This window comes from Rhodnius prolixus, unplaced genomic scaffold, assembly GCF_049639745.1.
Source record: "Rhodnius prolixus isolate KJV_2025 unplaced genomic scaffold, Rpr scaffold_3, whole genome shotgun sequence".
NCBI lineage: Eukaryota > Metazoa > Arthropoda > Insecta > Hemiptera > Reduviidae > Rhodnius > Rhodnius prolixus.
The window spans coordinates 37,752,268-37,775,032 of NW_027411603.1; the positions used below are offsets into that span (position 1 = coordinate 37,752,268).

Consider the following 22,765-nt stretch of genomic DNA (forward strand, 5'->3'; position numbering starts at 1 on the left):
TAATCTAAGTCGCAAAATATCACCTTCACTCTTCGGCGCATTACTCTTTCTCCAGTATTCTTTACTTAGACCGAAGACTTCCTTGGAACCCCCCACACTCGACTAAAAAGAACAGAACTAAACAGACCCAATCGACTACTTAAAAGACTCTTAGACGACAGATCAAAACTCTCTCTGGACAACAAGAGACTAATTTATTCTTCTATTTTAAAACCCATCTGGGCGTATGGAATAGAGCTGTGGGGTTCAATCAAACGCTCCAATCTCCAAAGGATTCAATCTCTTCAATCTAAAATACTTCGAACTATTGTACACGCTCCTTTTTATGTCTCCAACCTGACTATACACACTGACCTTAACATTCCTTTTGTCACACAGGTTGCTAAAACACGATACAGAAAACTCCAATTCAACCTGCAATCTCATATAAATCCACTGACTCAAAATATTTCTTCAAGAACTCTTCCTGATATACCGGACAAGACGTTTTAAGAGACAGTGGCCTCGTGATCTCCTCTCAAGTGAAGAGAGCGACTAATAGCCTAATATTTTGGAGTGTCACCACTCCTTCTCCACTCGTATACCTCTGTAATTCATAGTTCTGTTATCACTGTTACTTATAGCGCCAACGCGCTGATTGTAGCAAAAATAAACGCCAAAAAGAAGCACCATACTAAAAATAAAAATTTTTCAGAGGAAAAAATGTCTAACAAAAGTGACGGAATTCTTGAATGAACGGTTTCAATAAAAATCATTGCCAATCATGTTCGAGAAAACGCTGAATAACTTATTGAACTTCTTTATTAATGCACTCTACAAATGATTTGATTTCTAATTTAGAAGCAGGAATTAACCTGCTAACATAGCAAATAAAAAAAATCTGCTTTGAACCCAGGTAAGTAAAAAATAACCAGAGCATTTCAGCTGCTCAAAGACAAGTATCCCTAAAACCTTTAAGAATTAACGACGAAATTAAACCAATGACGAATGTAAAGAAGTGCTAACTAAATTTTCAATGTTTAACATTCTCGTTTAGTGGTATTTATGACTGGAACTGGCAATAACCTTTCTTCATTTTGGATTAATGAATCAAGTCACCAAAATAAGATGAACAATACTCTACAATGTAATTTTGTAAAAAAAAAACTTGTAAACACAAGTTTTGTGTTTCTTTTTTTTAAACAATACCATTAACCTTACGAATATATGGATCTATTAGAGAGGAGGAAACCTGAAGAAGGCGCTCTAACACCTATTCCAAGCCCTGGACATCGTTAAGGTGATAAAAGTAAGTAGTTTGCGAAAGGGACGGCCATACAATTAGAATGGCAGATAATGAAATGCCCAGAAAAAGTAATGGAGGAAAATATGCAGCGCACAAGAAGAGTTGGACGCCCTAGGTTACGATGGGGGAGTTGATGGTGTCAGCAAGAACGCCAAGAACATGCTGAACACCCGCAATTGGAAAGCTGCCGCATTGAATAGAGAGGACTGGCGGAAGCGGATCGAGGAGGTCAAGGCCCATTGGCAGGCTGTAGAGCCGAAATAACTAACTAACCATTAACCTTATAGAAACATTGACTGCACCTTGTATCGAAGGAGCTAGCAACTCTGTAAGTCCATGCAACAGTTTGCATGACAGATGCAAGGGATGCACGATCAATTTTTAACAATACGAAGCAATCCTTATAAGATTTCGGCACAAAGCACTTCAGTATAAGATAGTAACAGCACGAACTACAGACAATTAGTAGTAAAGTAATTACCTATTCTTTTCAGGACCTAGCTTAAGCCCAACTACCAATTAGGTGACGTGGAGCTCCATACTTTAGCTATAAACAATTTTCTCTGACAAATAAAAAGTAGTCACACGCAGGATTCGAACTGGGGATCTCCCAGATATGAAGCCAAAGCTCTTAACCACTAGACCAACACTCGCAAACAGTGCTGACAAGAATTTTTCCTTAATCTTATTATAAAAAAGCAATGAGGAAAACCTTCACATTGTGTTCTAAGATAAGCAAAAGGAAAACTTTAAGCCTTTCCTTATCTGTACAGTTCTATAAAGCTATTATTTCCTTACAGCAGGCGGCCTGTGCTATCTACAGGCGACCTTGGATTTATTCATATATTTATTTTTTCATTATTAAGTAAAATGTGAAGACTTTTTCTTTTCAATTCTACCTGAGTGGCTGGCGGCTTGATCAGGATGGTTAAATTGCAATTAGATAGATTGCAGGCAGCAAGTAAACTACTAGAGGAACAAAGGAACTTCTACAGCTGCAGGAAATAACACAAGGAAAGTAAATGATGTTGAATAACAAATGACTAATCCCTTCAAAGTTACTTTTAATTGCAGCAACTAGAATAGGTAGGCTATTGTAGAATTCAATCCTAAACTTACACGATAGGCGATATATTCTTAATTTTTTTTTACCAACTAGTTATATCACATTTCTATATTCTCTCTACGTACATACACAAACAATTTTTCTACATATTTAAATGACAACATCAGCTTAAACGCAGAAAATATACCTGCATAATTAACATTACTACCGATTTATGCATTTTTCATTACTTTTAATAATAGTAACAATTATTTTTATAACATATTATCTTATTTATCTTTTATTCCATTATTTTTCTTTATATTAATTATAATAACTATTATATTAATAGTGTGCTCATTAAACTTGCTCTAAAATAGTCCCGTTAGAATGTATTGGTGATTTAAGGTAATACTATTTGGTAAATAGAATACGTAACTGCATACGAATTTTAAAAAAAGTCGTGTGAGTCTGCATGTTAGATACTAAATATTAAATTGGAAATAAAAATAAATATTATTAATTGTGCCGAAAATTGTCGACAAAAACCGATCACATTCGGCTTGTTACAAATAAAAAAAAAAAAGTCGTGTGAGTGTGCATATTGGATGTTAAATATTAAATTGGAAATAAAAATAAATATTAATTGTGCCGAAAATTGTCGACAAAAACCGATCACATTCGGCTTGTTACAAATAAAAAAAGAAAAAGTCGTGTGAGTGTGCAAATTAGAAATTAAATATTAAATTGGAAATAAAAATAAATATTAATGTGCCGAAAATTACCGACAAAAACCGATCGCATTCGGCTTGTCAGGGAGAAGAGAGAGAAAAGTGTAATAAAAAAGCACGGCTAAGGCACGTTGGGTTACAGATCTGGAATTCCTAGAATTTCAAGTTCTCTAACCCATCGGTCCTTGATGCCATAGGTTTGGACTGACTTTACTGTTCTGTACTTAGTTTATCCGCTATATCTCAGGAACGGATAATCGTAGAAACTCCAAATTTGATATTTCGTTCAAGTGTTACCACCGGAAGCGCCAATAAATTTTTGGTCAACATAGTCCCACCGGAAGTACCACTTTACTGAATAGATTTTCCACTTTTTTCACATTATTTCAAAATCCGCTTTTCCTATTTTCTTCAAACTTGGTATAATTATAGCTCTCAAATAGTTCTATAACTTTTATAGGAAACATTTTTCTGGAATCATTCGATTAAGGGTACTTTTGGGGGAGGGGGTGGTGGGTTTGTCAGGTAGAATGCCAGTTCGCTATAATATATGGAGTTACTCTCTATGGTAGGCTATTCTTTACTGAATAAATACTTTGTGTATGAAAATGGCCAGCATAAGACATCTAACAAATTTTAAACGAAATTAATAAAAATTTAAAAAAGAAAAAAACAGAAAGTTAAGTAAGTATAAACTTAACTTTTTAAACTGTAAGTTTTTTGTTAAGGAGAAATCAAATACGTCATAAAATAAAATATTAAACGTAATATTTTATGTCTATAATATGCGCATATAACTATAATCACCTTGCAAATATATAAAACAAAACATAACCTTAACAATGTTGCAACAAGATTAGTGAGGAAATAAATCTACTTTAGTGAATAGAGTCATCTATCATACCTGACTATACTCACAATGTCAAGACGAGTGTGCAAAGCGAAGTAATTGGTCCAACTGGATTACTTTGCGAGGCTCGTATTCTCAACTGTCAGACATGCTTACCAAATTATAATTTATGTTCATCTTTTTATTGTCAACAACAAAAGATAAAATTTAATTTGCTTTTAGCCTTTCATGGCCCTTCGTAAACAATGGCATAAGGTTAACAAAAAAGGTCTAGCAAAATATTCCACCCTAAATAAATGCAGTAAATTTATGTTGTATATTCGTATTATTTCTTAGCCAAATAAAACACCACTTTACAAAAAATCTCTTATAAACTATTCCCTCTGTCAAAAAATGCCTGCAATGCACATGCACTGTAAAAAGTTTTATGAAGAAGTCTAATTATTTATTAACGAAATCTTGATCGTCAAAGAAATCGCCGTTCATTTCAATTTGACGACGCCGCATGTTTTAAAAGACACTGATATTATTAATGTTTACACAAACATAATCAAAACGATAAATGGAAAACCAAGATCTATTTTTGCTATAAACCAATTGAAGTGCATCAAGATACAGAAGGAAGTGACGTAGTAAGAGGCGAGCAGATTTGTAGTACAGCATGCTATAAGTGTAATCAGCGAATGTATCTAATCAAGAACAATACAAGCACACGCTGAAAAAGTTTTTTAGTATCACTATCAGGCCAGAAGGATGCAAATCATTCTTTGGCTTTTACTACTTCCATCTTGATCCGAAGGATTAAATCCTTTAAATTGCTTATTGCGATTCCTTTTGTAACTAAACTGAAGATAGGAAGTTTGCAACATTACCGGAAAAAGAGAAACTAAATAATATTTTTGCTATTCACAAAAGGAAGATTGGGCTTGTATGAATGCTTCATTTGCTAAATCGATTAACTCCAATTTCTGAATTATATTAAATTTTAATGTCTGAACACTTTATTGACTCCTAACTGTGTAATAATGAAAACAAATTTCGGTGATAACCAGTATTACTAAATGACAAAAATGTTTTAGCCATTGAATAATGAATAATTTATTTCAGAAGCCAATCTGATTAACTCAGTGCTCTAATGTAAATTGTAATAAAAATTTAGCTAAACGCAATTGACGACTTCGTATATACATAGTACATACTTTGCTCTTTAATGTAACGATGTAATACGAGACAATAACGGTAAACTGGTTATTGTCGCTGTCCCTTTACGATGAAAAAGATTAAACCAGTTGCATTATAATTTCCACAGAAGCAAATATTTATGAATTTCACTGTAAGTGATTAAAAAAAAATAAATAAGCCATTAAAACATTAAGATGGAAGAAGTTGATAACAATTTAATTTAAGAACAAATTCAAGGACAAATCAACATGACGGGAGCTCAAATACACCTAATGAAAAAGACATCAATTATATTGCTGAAGAATCAGAAACTAAGTAAAAATACTTGTAGTACTTGTAACAGACCAGTTATTACTCAAGTTTTCTTGTAATAAAAATATAAATTTAAGACTGAATTAATCATTTTCTTACACATGCCAAATCGATTAACTTCCTTAATCACGTAAAAATTGCGTAATAGTAACGATATATTTCATCTTATACTTTTAATATGTCGAGAGATAAAAGATACATCTGCAACAATACGGTCTCCATCGTTTATTTGAATCTATTCTTTAACAGGAATTTTAAAAAACAATATATACCTACTAGTTTCTCATTTTTCTCAACTTTTTGTTTTATGAAGTTAAATCGATTTGGCAAATGAAGCATTCATATAATAGCTTCTGCATCATAAAAAAAAAATGTTAAAATGGCGACTAACGAGGAAGTTACAGAAAAACAGGAAAATGCCGGAAATTGGGCCAAAAAAGAGATAAAAGGAAAAGAATCTGATACTTCACATCGTTATTTCAACTGGAGTTAGGGCGTAAAGCAGTTTTTGACAGGAATTATCGATTATCTCTTGTCTGCAAAAATTATGAAATTATTTAAAGAAGTTTTTATTAAGAAGAGGTTATTAAAGGAGATAGATTTTTAGTTTAGGATGCTTGGTACATAGTTTTGGAGCCGATTAGGATGGTCTATTGAGAGGTCTTCCGGTATCCTGCATTCTGGCGACTGTTCTTTGCCTTCACTTCTTTGCTCTTCTGTTCAGAGCAAACTTTACAACCTAAGCAGCTCATCTGGTAACTGCTTACGAATCTTGAGTCCAGGTAGACAAGAATAATCTGGTCTTACACCCACTTTTAAAGCACCATAAGTCAGAAAACATCTCTACAGGATGTTCAACTGTAGACAGGAAACTATGATGAGAGAAAAGGAAACGTCTCTTATACCATACCACAGAGATGTGAAACTCAATTAAACCAAGGCCACTTGGTGCAACAGGCAAGATTCAAGCGGGCCACAAATATTTACAAATTTTTCCTTAGTTTCCCAATATCTGTATTCAGAGACTGAGAACAGACAATCTTCATTAAGGTAGATAGATGTTTATCAGTCAATCTTGATCTGTATGCTGTTTTATTTAATTTCATAGACAGAAATAGTTGCTCACACAAGGGCGCACTCCAAAAATAACACAAAATTTGTACAGCAAACTATCTGGATATTTCTCACCTAAATAAGAACTTATTTTGGGAATTCCTACTTCGTCTTATAAAACCGAATCATTCTGGAATTCAACTGAGATTGGCAGACATATGGCTTCCAAACTGATCTCTGGAACTAATTCAGCGCGTTTATACAAGCCCACAGGCCCCCAGGAAAGGCCCTGGGGCCACGTGTAAACTCGTCTTCAGTAGTTAAACGGAAACTGGGAATTGTGTGTACGATATTTTGCCTTGATCCTTCCCTTTGCTTTTTTTGCCTTCAGGTCATCGTGGGCCACAAGAAATTACCTCTTCTCGCACTTTGAAAACCAGAGGAGACACAACACGTGAAAACGTCTAGTGGAAAACTATGCACCTAGTAAAAAGAAAGGCGAAGTTCCTCGTTCAGAAGCTATAAGTAAACATCACAACAAACCTCTTCTATTGACAGAGTAGGGTTGGAATTAACCTGGAGCAAACTATGTCAGACAAGTGAAAGAAATGACGTGTTTATTGGCGTTACAATCGCTAGGGTGTGGCACGAGATCAGTATTACGCCAAGACCAAAGAAGATCAAGAGATGGCTGATTAGAGTTGTGGAGACGATAGAATAGGCCTCTTTCATTGCCGAGTTTTAGAGACACAGGTCCCGCCTGTGCCCTAATAGATAAAATTGAGTAAAAAAGTTCCTGCTGAAGCATATTAATGATAAAGTTCACTAAACGTAGTTTACAACAATAAACATTTTTTTCCATTAAATTTCTGTTAAAACATTTGCAGATAAGGTAGACTATTCTCTCGTCTAGAAAATTTATATGCATAAATTTTATGGAAAAAGTATTCTAGCAATTTAACTTTCTATTTAGATTTTCATCTCTTTGATCTTCTTTCTTTCAGTAATTTAGCATCTCAAGTGTTATTATAATGAACCAGGATGGTTCCTTTGCAATTTCCTAGAACGCTATCCCCTTAGTTGGGCTAATTCCAACATTATGCTCTTAATTAGAAGTCTACAGAGAACTCACAACTGGTTACAATTATTGTTACTAAACATTTTAATTAAGAATATTTACAATTCATCTTCTCGTAGTTTTTTCTTTGGTAATTAAAGTAATGCCAAGATAGTTTTATAATACTTGTCTTAGTCATTAATTTATGAATAATAAAACTACAAAAGATTTTAATGGTTTAATTTATGAATAATTATAATAACAAAGAGAATTATTATTTAAAAATTAGTCATTAATTTTGTAGAAACCATTGCACCGTAGTTGGATAACATTAGTTGGCACTTCACGACATTATTGATAATATTAGCCCATCAATTTACAAACTAAACAGCAGTCGACTGTATGGGTGTTTCAAGATGAACCAAATCCAACAAAAGTTGTTCGCGCTCGAAGCACTTCGAAACAAATGGTCACATGTTTTTTTTTTGGAAAAACTGGTCATGTGGCAACAGTGCCTTTAGAGGAACGTAGAACGGTCAATTCTGAATGGTACACAACCATTTGTTTGCCGGAAGTCTTCGATGAAATAAGGAAAACAAACAAGCCGTCGTCGGATCATTCTTCATCAGCTGTCACACATCTCGTCTAACAACCGACTATTTGAGCACTCAAAAAAGTCGAATTAATGGGTCATCCGCCGTACAGTCCTAATTTGACACCAAATGACTTCTTTTTGTTTTCGAACGACTCAGAATAAATTACGTGGACAACGATTTTCGTCGGCAGAAGAAGCCGTTGATGCATTCAGAAAACCATGTTTTGGAGGTGTCTCAAACGGAATGGAAAAAATGCTTTGACAAGTGGTTCGAACGCAAGCAGAAGTGTATAGATCATAAAGGAGAATATTTTGAAAAACAATAAAGTCATTTTCAAGAAAGATATCTGTAAATATCTTTCTGTCTGAATTCAGTGCTTACGACATTGTTTCTTAAATGAAAATAGGTAACTTGGAATTCCGTATCAAGATAAAGATTCATCCATGAATTTATTTCCTACGAAGAACATCACAATTTTCGGCGAAACTCCTGAAGAAAGAAAGATGCGAGTATTTATAATGACGTTCAGCATTTTTAAACTTCCAATTACCTTCAGATTATCTAGGTTTTAAGTTTCTACTTGGTTAAATAATTAAAAACATCACACAGATATTGTACAATGTTCACACGCAGATATTGTACAAAATTTATAACAGACATGATGACATTTATCTAATTTTGGAGTGCTAAATACGTTTAAAGAGGATAGAGATAACCAATATCAATTTACCAGGTTCCTCGCCCATTTATTGTGTACAGGAGAGGATAGAGAAGAGCCACATGTCCTGAAGAGTATGGCAGGAATTAGACTCAGATGTCAACAAGGAGGACCACCTTCTTTCAGCACACTATCTCCTTGACGTTGCTTCCGTTTTATTCTCAGCTTGTTCATGACAATAAGAATTTTTACAAAAATGCATTCTTATTTTATTAAATTATATTTTTCAATACTTTAAGTGAAGTTAATTTAAGTTTTCTTTTACAAACTGATGAAACTTACACTTTTACTGAAGGCGCATCTACTAAGAAGAGTAACAAGAGTTCTGGAAGTATGCAGAGACGCTACGTAAACTGTAAACGTGGCTGAGTTATTTGATGTGAAGGTATTGTGGTACATGATGAACAGAAGCTTCATCGAATGACCCTTAACCAAGCACATAAATGATTCTAAATAGGGCGAATAAAATTCAAATATGACATAGAACTAGCGCAAATTTTGCAAAATAGGAAGTTACTCGTGTAAATAAACACATACATATTTGCATACTTTGTTTCATATTATACTTGCAATCACCTCATTAAATATTCATCATGTGTTTACAATAAGTACTTCAATTAACCAAAACTCTTGTTACGCCAATCAGGGGAGAAAATAAAAAAAAAAAAAAACAGAACAGAATCGAGCTGACGCGAGTATGTAACACGCAGTCATCTTTTGGATGAATTATTTATTTTATCAACCATGAAATAAAAATCCATGGCCTAGACCGGGGAATTGAACCCAGTACCACCAATAAACACATAATAGTTTTGATAATTTTAACCACTCGGCTACCACCATATTGGATTTAGAAACAAATTACCAATGCCATGGAAATGTCAATAGCAGGGCTACCAACCTTCGATACACTAATATGGTTAATATGCTTGAAAACGCATAAAAATTAATAAATAAAATGCTCATTTTATTATAGACTTTTTCTCAATTAATCTTCTTTCTTTTATTTAACAGACTAGTTCCAGAAACCATCAACTTTATAGAATAAACACTTTTTTAGTTAATTAAATCATTTTTTCGTAAAAAGATTTAAACTTTTTTTTACAATCTATATATTTTTTTTTCAGATTAATGATTAAATTATAAAAGTTTGCTTTTAAATTGGTAGCATTCTATCATTTTTATTTTTTAATTGGTCAAACAGTTTGAAAATTGCGTAAATTATAAATGGCAAACAAGAAATTTAACACTGGTAGATAATGAAGTGAGTAAATGCGCAATGCCAAACGGAAATGACACTTCCTGATGCGCATTTTGTCCTTGCTAAATAGGTTACATTTGTTATGTTTTTTAAAATTAATATTCAAATTTAATTACACGATTTTTTTTTATTTCCATCAATGATTGGCAATCATTTTGATTGCCAATCATTATTGAGAGCAATTGAAAGATCAAACATTTTATTACCATAAGTGGATGATGCCGAATTATTAACTCTAATTTACTATTAAGTCAGACTTTTACATTCATCACATAAATCATGAAATCAAAAAGAATTTGAAACATTTTGTACAAGAAGTTGGAGACACTAACTCAATCTCCATATTATAATAAGAAAGGAATGAAATGAACAAACAATATTACCGTCTTGCAGATAAACAGGTCAGTTAATGATTCATTACTTATTCATTATCTAACAAAGAAATCTAAACAATTGGTAAAAATTGAAAAACTGAACAATCAACGGAACAGTAATTGAGATTAGGTTTGAAAAAGCAAGGAACAATACGTAATTTAATATGAATAAATATTATAGAAGGCAAGCTAACGTAATAGTAGTAACTATTTTGTTTTTTATGGTAGCAAATACATAAGCACGTTGTATGAGTCAGATTCATTTGAAACAAAGACGACTTCATTCCAGTATGAGTTAAGTGTTCAATTAGACAGAAAAGAATATTTGTATACAAACAGCAAATTCCATAGTAGAACTGAACTAGCATTTGAACATATTCCTCGATTAAAATATTTTTCGACCCGAGAGCAATGGGAGTGAAGGGATTTTAAAATAAAAATACAGAATCCCGAGCCCAAAGTGGATGGAAAGCTATAAGACTGCTAAATTCCATAATTTAGAATCCACAGATGTCTGCGAAAATAAAATAATGATTTTAAAAAAATGCTTACTTGACTGTAAGCATGTGTTGTTGAACGGAAATAAAATCTGAACACTAACATACAGAGAAACATATGGTTTGATTGTCTGGGAAAGGCTGGAACGAAGCTCAAGAGCACGACGGATAAGGTAAGAAAGAAACTGCTGAGGGAGTCTCTAGGTAGTACCGACGCCAAAAAGAGAGCGATTGCTCGGCTGGCACAAGATTGGAGAGCCTGCTGGGCCAATGACCGCCATGGGCGATGGACGGCAGAATTAATTGTTGACCCGGTGATCTGGGCAGAAAGGAAACATGGGGAGGTGGATTATTACCTCACACAATTCCTTACTGGCCACGGGTATTTCGCAGGATTCCTTAAAAAAATAGGGAAAAGGCCGTCTGGGGCATGTATTTACGGGGACTCGGACTCGGATGACGCCCTGCACACCTTTTTTGAGTGTACACGATGGGTACAAGAAAGAAGAAGCTTGCAGGAAGTCACCGGTCCGATAGCTCCGGACAGCATCGTCGGGCGGATGCTGGAAGATGAGGAAGCCTGGGCAAAGGTATCTTCCATTGTTAAAAAAATATTAATAAGGAAAAAGAAGGACCTCGAATTATTGTAGGTAAGGTGGAAGAGTAAAAAAAAAAAAAAAAAAAGGAAGGAAAGTCAAGTAACGAGGCGCCATCCCGAAGTAATGCTGTTTGGCGGTTCCGGGATGGATATTTACGCCTGAAGGGGAGGGGGTTTTTTAGTGGGTCGAGCCCCACACACCCGACAGATCGTCGGAAGGTGCCTTTGGCATTTTTCCCCCTCGCAAAAAAAAAAAAAAAAAAAAAAAGGTAAGAAAGAATAAAAATGCCCAAAAAGAAGTGGAAGAAGACACAGCAGTCCGAGTCTTAAACATGATACGGACACACGCTAAGAATCGGAGATTACCCAGATGGCCCAGGAGATGTTTGATATGGCAACCATCCTTTGATAGAACTGAGGCGGGACTAGTAGCAAATAATATCCGGCTAAAAACTACAGAAACAGTGACTGCCCTGGACAGAGGTAATCTGGAAGAATTCGATCCTTGCACCTTAGTGAGAAGCCTGAGCAAGTCATTAATACTAAAAACACAAAAATAAATATGCAGGATAACCGGCTCGATACTAATATAGAGATATTCTGCTGCATTTGTCGATTATACATTACTCAGGTGGTAGCAATATTTAATAATCTATGTACAAATTAATACGACAATTTTTTTAATCTTTTATTGCAATTTACCTCTGCAACAGTTGTTGCAACAAGCAAATATGGTAGAAGAAAAAAGAAACAGAAGAGATCATGAGTGGAGAAGGCACCCAGTGGTGTCACTCCAGTAACGTGCTTTGCTCTCACGATAAGAGAAGATCATGAGGCCATCTTCTCTTCAATCTCCTTAGAGGATTACCTGGTAATGTGGAGGAAGATAGGTGTTCTATGAGAGGGTTAGGATGAGCTGCTGTAGAGGAATGAAATTTAAGAAAACGAGTGATAGCAAGATCCTGAAATGAAAGGGATTTTGAGGTCATTATGGATGGTGAAGTTAGATACATAGAACGGAGCGTTAAGAAGTTTTCGAAGTATTTTTGACTGAACTGTCTGGAGGCGTAGTGAGTTGGAACGGTTTAGTCGATCCCCATACTTCGATGCCGTATGACCAAATAAGTCGCAGTAATAGTAGATATAAGAGTCTTTTGTTATGTAGGTTAAGTTTCGAACGTTTGTCAAGTAGTCTGGCTAGAAGTTTGTAGCGTTGGTTAGTTTCTTGTCTTTTCAGTCTAGTATGGGGATTCCATGTCAACCCTTTGTCTAGGTACTGTCCAAGGTAGCGCACTTTGTCCACAGTTGGTACAGGACTTTGGTTCAAGATGATGGGAGGTAGGATTTTTCGTCTGAGAATAAATACTATAAACTTTAGACTTCGTAACGTTGGTTTTGATTCTCCAATTGAAAAGCCAGTCCTGTAAGTGGTTGATGTGTGTTTGTTGAGTTCGTGTAGCGATAAGAGAATCGGAATGAGGAGATATGATTGCAGTATCGTCAGCAAAAGTAGAAAGAATGGTATTTGGATGTTGAGGTATGTCTGCTGTATACAAGGAGTAAAGAAGAGAGCCTAGGACACTGCCCTGAGGAACACCAGCTCGAACTAGATGGATATCAGAGTCTGCTGCTCCACAGTTGACTCTGAAATATCGGTCTTTTAGGTAAGATTTGAGGATGAGGTAGTAAGGTAGTGTAAATACGACAAATTATGTTAACATTTCACAAATAAATTATAATTAAAAAAAAAGAACACTTAATGAGGTTTCAAAATCATGCTTGTTACAGGAACAAGTATCAAGTATTCTCAATACTAAGTATTGCTGGTGAAATATCATGGTTTCATTATTTGTACGCATTTGAAAAATAAAAATAAATGTATAAAAATAAAAAACAACTGGAACACCGTATTTAGATTCTTTCGCTAATTATCGATAGAAAATAATGTCAAATATGTCCAAACATTTTCACCAGAAAGAAGTGACAAATAAAGATGGCACAGAGATGAAATAAATATTAATCAATCTGGGAAATATTTAAAGAAAAATTAACTTCTTTCTGAAAACAGAACAAAATTATCCGAGAGATTAACTACTACTCAGAGAAACTAAATAATAATAATAATAATAATAATAATAATAATAATAGCAATAATAATAATAATAGTAATAATAATAATAATAATAATAATAATATTTTAGATCAAAAAAGATTAGTACTTTGAAAGGGCGGCCAGCAAACATTTCTAACCTCAACAAGTGGCCCTTTAGCCTAATTAAGATTTCATCACAAGCCTGTTCTATACCACAATTATTTGACACAATTTATACAAATTATTTTTTTTATATATTGTATTTAAATTTAAAAGTGTACACACTTGCAAAAGTATTAGCATATTTTTAATATTATTTGTTGCAAATTACGTCATAAACATGTGTAGACCAGGCGGTGCTGTTCCAAGGTCTTATAACTGAGGTCGTTAACATTTTTCTGAGAATGGCCGATATTACTATATTCTAAGTAATGTTGTTGCTTTGTATATTACGCCATTACTGGCTAGATAATTTTTCTTTGTATTTCAACTAAAAATCTTTATCAACATTAAATATACTTCCAATCATTTTTTCTAGGAAATCTGATTTAGTAGCTCATTGCTCGAATGGAAGGCAAGAGACATGAATTTTTGAAGCTGATATATAAGCCCAGATATTGGCGAACTTATACGAGGTTTGGATATTAAATAACGAGACTATTGCTGTAAAACATTTTATTTTAAATTTATACATATTTAGTTATTATCACCTTCAATATACACCACTCCCCTATCCCTACAACGCTCCATGCGAATTTACCATTGTTCGAAACAGTGCTGGAAGTCTTTTTCTGTGAGCTCCTGCATGACGCGTGCCGCTTTTCTTTCACAGCTTCAACGGACTGAAATCGTGTTCCTTTTAATGCAGATTTGATTTTGGGGGTACAGACAAAAGTCACATGGGGCCAGGTCAGGTGAATAAGGCGGATGGCCTAAAACTGGGATGTTGTACTTGGCTAGAAACGTCTTGATAGACAATGCAGTGTGAGCCAGGGCGTTATCTTGATGGAGAACCCATGACTTGTTCTTTCACAAATCGGATCGTTTTTTTCCTTACTCTTTCACGGAGTTGAGCTAGCACCTCACGGTAGTAATGTTGATTAATTATAATCGACGTGGAAGGGCGACCCGGGCGGTCATCATCTCCGACGTCTTCTCGACCATGTTGGAAACGCTTGAACCACTCAAAAACTCGCGCAGGTGATAAACATTCATCACCATAAACTTCTTTTAATAAAAGATAAGTTTCAGTAGCGGTTTTATCAAGTTTTGATGTGAAATTTCACGACCATTCGTTGCTCTACTACATGTGTAGTATCATGTTTTCGGCAAAACGAAACTAACACCTCTTACACAAACGACGGTTCCGGTCAGACAGATTTCCTCTACAAACACGTGAGACGCTGCAATCGAAAGAGAAGGCTTTACGCTGCACAGCTGCCGGTCGTTAGGATTTGGCACATGCATAGTTCTTCTGTAGCAGCATCAGTCTCGTTATTTAATAGCCACTCCTCGTAGATAAATGAGGTTAGGTCATTAGGTTAGGTCAGGGGTCGGCAACCTATTTTAAGTAGAGAGCCATTTCTCCTTAAATAATTTTAATAAATCTTACCAAGAGCCGCAAGGATGATTATGTAAAAATCTATGAAGATCATTTGTATTCGCAAATTATAATTTTATGATTTTCAATAACATTTAAATGTTTTATATATTTATTTTCATGTATTGCAAAGTAAATAAACAAATAAATAATAACTTAACGAATGAAAAGGCGGCAGTCTTACAATATAAGTCAAGTACTTTATTTTGATACTGGATAATTCCATTCAATTTCTAACCTATCACATTTAAAATTATTTTTGAAAAAATAACTTTAATAAATGGAATTTTCATTCGTTTCAATAAAATTAAAATATACAATATATTTTGGGCAGGCTGAAGAGCCAGACAATTTGGATAAAAGAGCCGCGAGTTGCCGACCCCAAGGTTAGGTCATTGGTCATTATTAGTTATTTATTATTTTATTGTTTTTAAGAGTCAAATTTCTCTCTTAGCAAGGAGTTGACATAATACAACAATACAATACATTTGTACAATATGTATACAAATTAAACTTCTATGAATCATAAAATAAGAAAATAGTAAATTATGGAAATAGTGATTCTTGCGAGTTGTAAATAAATAAATGACAAAACAAAACAAAGAAGAATACATAAATAAAAGAAAAAATAATAAGAAGACACAGATAACAGTTAAGTAATCATTAGTTAAGTTTACAAAGTAAAGTTATTGGTCATTAATAGTTGAAAACATTCAGTTAATTAATAACAGGAAGTGACACAGAATTCAGCAAAAAAACAAAATGGAGGAATTATATTTCCGCTTCAAATATTAAGACTAAGGGGGGATGAAATAAGTCGAACAGTTTATACAAAGTTAATAAAACAATTACAAACATGAGTTACAAAACAAAAACAAATATTTTTTTTTAAATGCAAACTCACATTACTCAAAGAAGAATTAAGTTCAGAATATTGGACTAATTAAACAATTGAGAACAAGTGGTTAAAATGAATTGTTTCAATTGTTTTTAGAAAATTCAAAAGCGTGTTTAGCTCAATTATAATTATCATTTGAAAGCCAGGATGTGCAGTGTGTTAGTAATAGTATGTACATCTGAGACCCATATTTATGAAGGTTAACATTAGTGTGGGAAAAATTAGCCAAATAATGCAGGAAGTGGAGTAGAGTTAATGCTAACACTATGTGGTATCACCAGTTTTCCTGTGTTAAGCTATCAGGAGGAGTTGATTAGATTTACTTCAGGATATAGTTCTCAGGAAGTAATTTACCTGATCAAGGCTTTCAAACATGTTTTATAATGGTACAATGGAGAGATAAAATACCTACATTACGTAATTAAAGCTATTTTTCTTTTTATTTTTAATTATACAATACTGTATACGCATTCTAATTGCATGATCATAATGCACAATAAAGCTACCTTATTATTGTTGTAAATTAATAAACTGCCCTTGAGCTGAATGTGTCCAGTATTGTGATGCGGGTTATACAATATACATACATGTGTTATACATGTGACCTGTATATATTGACACCCATGACCTACATAAACCGATGAAAAACAAAATTACTTCCTAAATTTCCATTATCTCATCAAATATTCCTGGATCTGTTTTAATTTAGTTGTTGTTTTCTTTTTTTTATTATTATTATATACTGTTATATTCTGAAATGTTAAATCTCCAATTTTTATTTGCTATCACCTTAACAAACATTTACAGCTTAAACAGTTAAGTATAAGGGTTAATTAAACGTTAAAAGTTATACAAATCAAATAGTAATCAACAGTTCAGCCATTTCGTAATGTTTGGAAAAGTATGTATATAATAGACATTTTATTAAGAATCGGCAAAAGGAAATCGTGTGAGTGTGCAATTAGAAATTAAATATTAAATCGCAAATAAAAATAAATATTAAGTCATGCCGAACATTGCCGACAAAAACCGATCATATTCGGCTTATTAGAGATAAAAGAGAAAGAAAGTCATGTGAGTGTGCACATCAGAAATTAAAAAATTAATTGGAAATAAAAATAAATATTAATTGTGCCGAAAATTGCCGACAAAAACCGATCACATTCGGCTTGTTACAAATAAAAAAAGAAAAAATCGTGTGAGTGTGCATATTAGAAATTAAATATTAAATTGGAAATAAAAATAAATATTAATGTGCCGAAAATTACCGACAAAAACCGATCGCATTCGGCTTGTCAGAGAGAAGAGAGAGAAAAGTGTAATAAAAAAGCACGGCTAAGGCACGTTGGGTTACATATCTGGAATTCCTAGAATTTCGAGTTCTCTAACCCAACGTGCCTTGATGCCATAGGTTTGGACTGACTTTACTACTCTGTACTTAGTTTATCCGCTATATCTCAGGAACGGATAGTCGTAGAAACCCCAAATTTGATATTTCGTTCAAGTGTCACCACCGGAAGTGACAATAAATTTTTGGTTAAAATAGGCCCACCGGAAGTACCACTTTACTGAATAGATTTTTCACTTTTTTCAATTTATTTCAAAAACCGCTTTTCCGATTTTCTTGAAACTTAGTATAATTATTGCTTTCAAATAGTTCTATAACTTTTATTTGAAACACTTTTCTGAAATCATTCGTTTAAGTGTACTTTTGGGGGAGGGTGGTGGTAGGTTAGTCTGGTAAAATGTTAACTGGCTGTATTATAGGTAGTTACTCTTTATGGTAGTCTACTTATTACTAAACAAATATTTTTTTAATGAAAATGGCTAGCATAAGGTTTTGTGACATCTAAGAAATTCTAAACAAAATTAATGAAAATTTAATGCAGTAAAATTAATTGAAAATTACTCTAGATTGTTATTCTTTTTCAGCTCTAAGCGTTCATAATTTTGTAATGAAGAGCCTTTTCAAGTTTTTTTTGAACGCCTATTTTAGAATGTTCCATAAAAAAGTTCAGCAGTGTTTCTTCAGAGCAACAAAAACCAAATTTTCCCCATCAATAATAAAGTAAACAGCACTGCGAACAAACTTCTAAGTACGGTAGAGGAGAGAAATATAAAAGGAGAACCGGTTTTAAAAAAACCAGCCCTTATATTTTTCCCTTTCTAAGCCCCTTACAGCGCACCATCCAAAAATTGGCAGTATTATAGCGAAAGAATATTGTACAGAGACAGGCAGAGTATTGAAAAAAAGTTTATTGCATCAATAACCTCGAATGCTGATGCGTCTTACATTATAAAGGAAAGAAAATAAATCAACGAAGACGTTTAAGTAGGTCGTGAACATAAATATTTAGTTCCGCAATGGCAATGACTAAGGAATCATATTTTTGTGAAATATATTTCTCATTTCACAAAGTAATTTGTTTTATTAGGTATTTAAATATCTAGTTAGTCTGTCGATAAGGTTGTTTGTATACAAACAATGGAATATAAGGGACGGACATATGTTTTCAACTCATTCAACTAAAAGGAATCTGGTTAACCCTACACTAGTTTTGGTGATTAACCACACTGTAATGAGTTTGATTGAGAAATATTGCTAATAATAAATAAATAACCGAAAAGTAAATACCAAGGTTTAATATAACCCCGAGAGAGGTTATTTGATTGGATTAAAAGTTGGCTTCACTCAAAAGAAATAAATAAAAATATCACAGAATTAATAAACGAATCGAATAAATACAAATTTGAAGATTTTAAACAATAAAACTAATTCAGACAGAAAGATAAACATTTTATTTCCCTACAACATTTAGGGACCAGTGCCAAAAGTCTCTTAGTTTTTCTATGTATTATAAATTTTGAACAAGCAACACTACATCCAAGTGAAAAAAATAATAACTGAAGATATAATATTTTTAACTGTAAACAATGGTTTTAATTTTCTATTTACACTTTTCTCTTAAAATAAAACCTTAATCACAACAAAAACCTACTTAATTCGTGCGTATTTGCAAAATAAACAAATAAATATTTAATAAAAGAGGAATTTTATTAAATATTCTATTAAGACTGTACGCTTTCTTGAAACATTGAAAATAAGATTTAGCTTTCATTTAAAAGTTTACTGAACATCTGAAAATCATTATTTATATTTTGTTTTATATATTTACTGATATAAAATTTACGTTTTGGCAGCTAAATAAACTAACACTACACTACAAGATGCATTTGATAAAAACTATTGAGGGCAAATTCTGAATGTCCCTCTTTTTCAGCTTAACTGGCTAATTGGTTACATCTAGATAGTTTGATGAATAAAGATGATGCTAAATGATTAGCTGGAATGTCTTTTCTAAGATGCCACCAATGAATAGACCACGCTATTTTATTTTATCATGTATTTACATTCTTCATTTATTTTGTTTAATGTTTGTTATTATTTTAATTAATTTCTTAAAATTTGAAATAATTTTGTTGCTATAATTTTAACTTTCTTTTTTACTATTTTAGGTAATAGGAGTAGCCATTTTGTCTGTTCATTGGAGATATTCGTTTTGTGATCCTCTGAGTTAAAAAATAATACAGAAGCGGATTTTACGTCACACTATATGTACGTATTGCATGTGTCAGTATGTCTGTCCGTGGAGTTTGTGGCCAGTATAAAATCAAGTATTAAACATTGCAGCAGTTCAGACTTAATTCCAGGTTTGTTTACATCAGATCCGGCAATAAACTTTTGAATATAAATAAACGACCGGAAATTGCTAATAAGTTGAAGTTAGCTAATTGTATTTTAGTAAAGAAATTTAAGAATACTTTTTGTTCATTTATTTATTTAATTAGGATTCTTCTTAAACATTAACCATAGCATTTTCAACTTTATATAAGCAAGGTGAAAATTCTTAAGATAATTCTAGAATAGGTTTTCCCAGAAGGTTACCTTACAATTCATTCGCTTCCTTGAAGTGTTCCTCCTCTCCCAATGACACTACAGCTGAAGTATCCTCATCTGAAGATTTATTATTGATTAAAAAAAGGATGTTTTCATATTTTTAACTCCCGTCTGCTTCTTTTATTTATTAAAAGTAGAGTCTAACTTGAATTGTTATTCTCTATCACCAAATAATAATATTAAATAAGTGAAAAAAAAAAATTATAATTTCATTTCGATATTGTTCAGAACGTGATATTCACAAATCTAGACCAGCGTTTCCCAACCCTTTTTTGGCTCGCGTACCACTTGGTAGTACAATCATGCTAAATTGTATCACTTCGTAAAAAATGATTGTATTTCGTGAAAACTGTTATTCCGAGTGAGTTATTTTCATTATTATTATATTTATTTGTATAGAGATTCAATGTATCTGTTACAAAGGAGTTCAAATTCATGTTCATTTTATAAACTTTGTAAAGTGTAAGATCTTAGTTTAAAAACTTTTTAAAAATAATTTAAAATTGCGTACATATTTTTCTTTTCAAGCTTATTAATTAATTTACAAAATACTTCTTTAGGATTATTATATTTGTGCCCAAATCTTCTAAATTAATTTCTTTTAAGCATTCAACTAACCTGTAAGTACCAATTAAATTTAATGTTGCTTGGATAGAGCTTACTCATTAAAATCAGTCTAATTAAGCAGATTTTTACATAGACTTTTATCGATAATGATATAGCTTTTCCTAAATTTTCTTTATAAAAAGGGTTTGAAATCCAGTTTATCATTTGTGTTTTCGTGTTTTGGTAAAATACTCCATGAAAGACAATTCTAATCCTGTAAAATGGGCTATTATATTTTCTAGTATATCTTGAGACAGACTAACATTATTACTGTACATAACATATTAACAACTTTACTGTATAATATTATTGCTTAAAATATTTTTTATGTATTATAGGAAAAAAAAACGTTTCTATGGTATTTTTATGATTTTTTTTTTATGTCCGCCATTATTGATTATTTTTCGCGAACCACCAACCAGCAACTCGCGTACCGCAGGTTGGGAAACGCTGATCTAGAAGGTAAGAAAAATCAATGAGAAGTATTTTAGAGAGGGCCTGGACCTGCTTGGGGCAAACTCCTCTACTAAAGTTACACAGCGTAGAAACCTATAAAAATGCAAAAATCTACATCACTTTTTAAATCAAATAACACTTCATACAAGTAAATAGGTACACGAAACGATAATTTTAAATGATTGCAAAACTTCCCCTTAATAGGTGTACGAGCAGAACGTCGCTTTAAATGGTTATGGCCCTAACCCTTTAATCCTGTCAAATTTTTATCAAAATCAGGCTAAGATTTACAGAGTTATTAGTAATAATAATTTTAGAGGGGGGTCTCACATATATGGGGCTAACTACTCTGCCATTCGATGTACAGCGTCGAGACCCCCCAAAAAGCACATCTACATAAAATTCCCAATCGAATGACACCTCATTCGTGAAAATCGGTTAGCGCGTTTTGGCGCTATGTTGGTTAGAAACAAGGTAACAACAAGAAGAAGAAGATTTTCTGAAAATGCCGTTTTTGCCCATTTTCAGCAACGTATTTCTCGAAATCTATTTAACCTACGTTTTTGCAACAAAATTACAGTTATAAAGGGAGGATTTGCCCTGTATTTTAAAGAAAATTTGGTAATTTTCTCTTTTACAGAAAACGAGAGAAAAAAAATTGTCAAAGTTGGGTGTTTTTCAACGTCACGCTTTTTCGTGCAGTTTTTGACGATCAACCCTTATACAACTGTCCTACCGGACACTTTTAATTATAAATATTGATCAACTATGTGCTTGATTTCTTCAAATAATTCTTTAAATTCAATTTTACTGTGCAAAAAATTACAGTTCTGTATCAGGTTGCTAACACAACCAAAACCAACTAATAAAACAAAAGCCTGTAACATATTTTTTACATTAGAGCCATTTCAGATCTCCAAGGGATTCATTCTCAATTTAAAAATACATCTGGAAATATCGAGTTTGTTTTTGTTCAAAAATAGTTCAATTGTTGATCTTTAACTCGGTTCCATTCAAAAAAATTTTTGTGTCAAGGTGAGAGATGAGCAATAATTCCCTCCAGTCAACCATAAATGGTTGGTGCACTAAAACGAGTTACCCTACACGATTCCTACAAACAAATAAACAAATGTGGCCCAAAAAAATTAACTATAATCTCTCTTTAAAATACAAAAATACGAGATCTGTAAATTTTAGTAACGAGACTGATTTCTTAAAAAAATTTTATTCAAAAAGAATTACAATTCTATATTGTCGCCTTCAAAATAACTTCCTTCTGAAGCCACACAGCGCTGGAGACGTTTCTTCCACTTCTCATAGCAGTGCTCGAACTCCGATACTGGAATAGCCTTCAGCTGGTCGGTTATAGCCGTTTGAATGTTTTCGACTGTCGAACATCAGGAAGGAAAGGTGCCTTGACTTTTTGGATTCAATTGAAAATGACCCCCTTTTTCTGGAACGTGTCATAACTGGTGACGAGTCTTGGGTGTTTGAGTACGACCCAGAAACTAAGCGCCAGAGCATGGAGTGGCACACTTCACAACCTCTCCAAGGCTCAAAAAAGCAAGGATGGCGAAGTCGAAGATCAAATGCATG

At 33.2% G+C, this 22,765-nt stretch overlaps 1 protein-coding gene and 1 long non-coding RNA gene across 5 annotated transcripts in view; one reads left to right on the plus strand and one right to left on the minus strand.

Annotated features, from left to right (window-relative positions):
• The window catches only part of LOC141452511 (uncharacterized), a 42,241-nt gene extending 22,110 nt beyond the window's left edge, over positions 1-20,131 (plus strand). The window contains exons 2-3 of the long non-coding RNA XR_012457436.1: positions 19,351-19,552; positions 19,666-20,131. This is a non-coding gene — a long non-coding RNA (uncharacterized lncRNA). The remainder of the gene's footprint in view (positions 1-19,350; positions 19,553-19,665) is intronic.
• Positions 1-22,765, minus strand: part of LOC141452507 (monocarboxylate transporter 9) — a 149,504-nt gene that overhangs the window by 37,100 nt on the left and 89,639 nt on the right. The window lies entirely within an intron of this gene.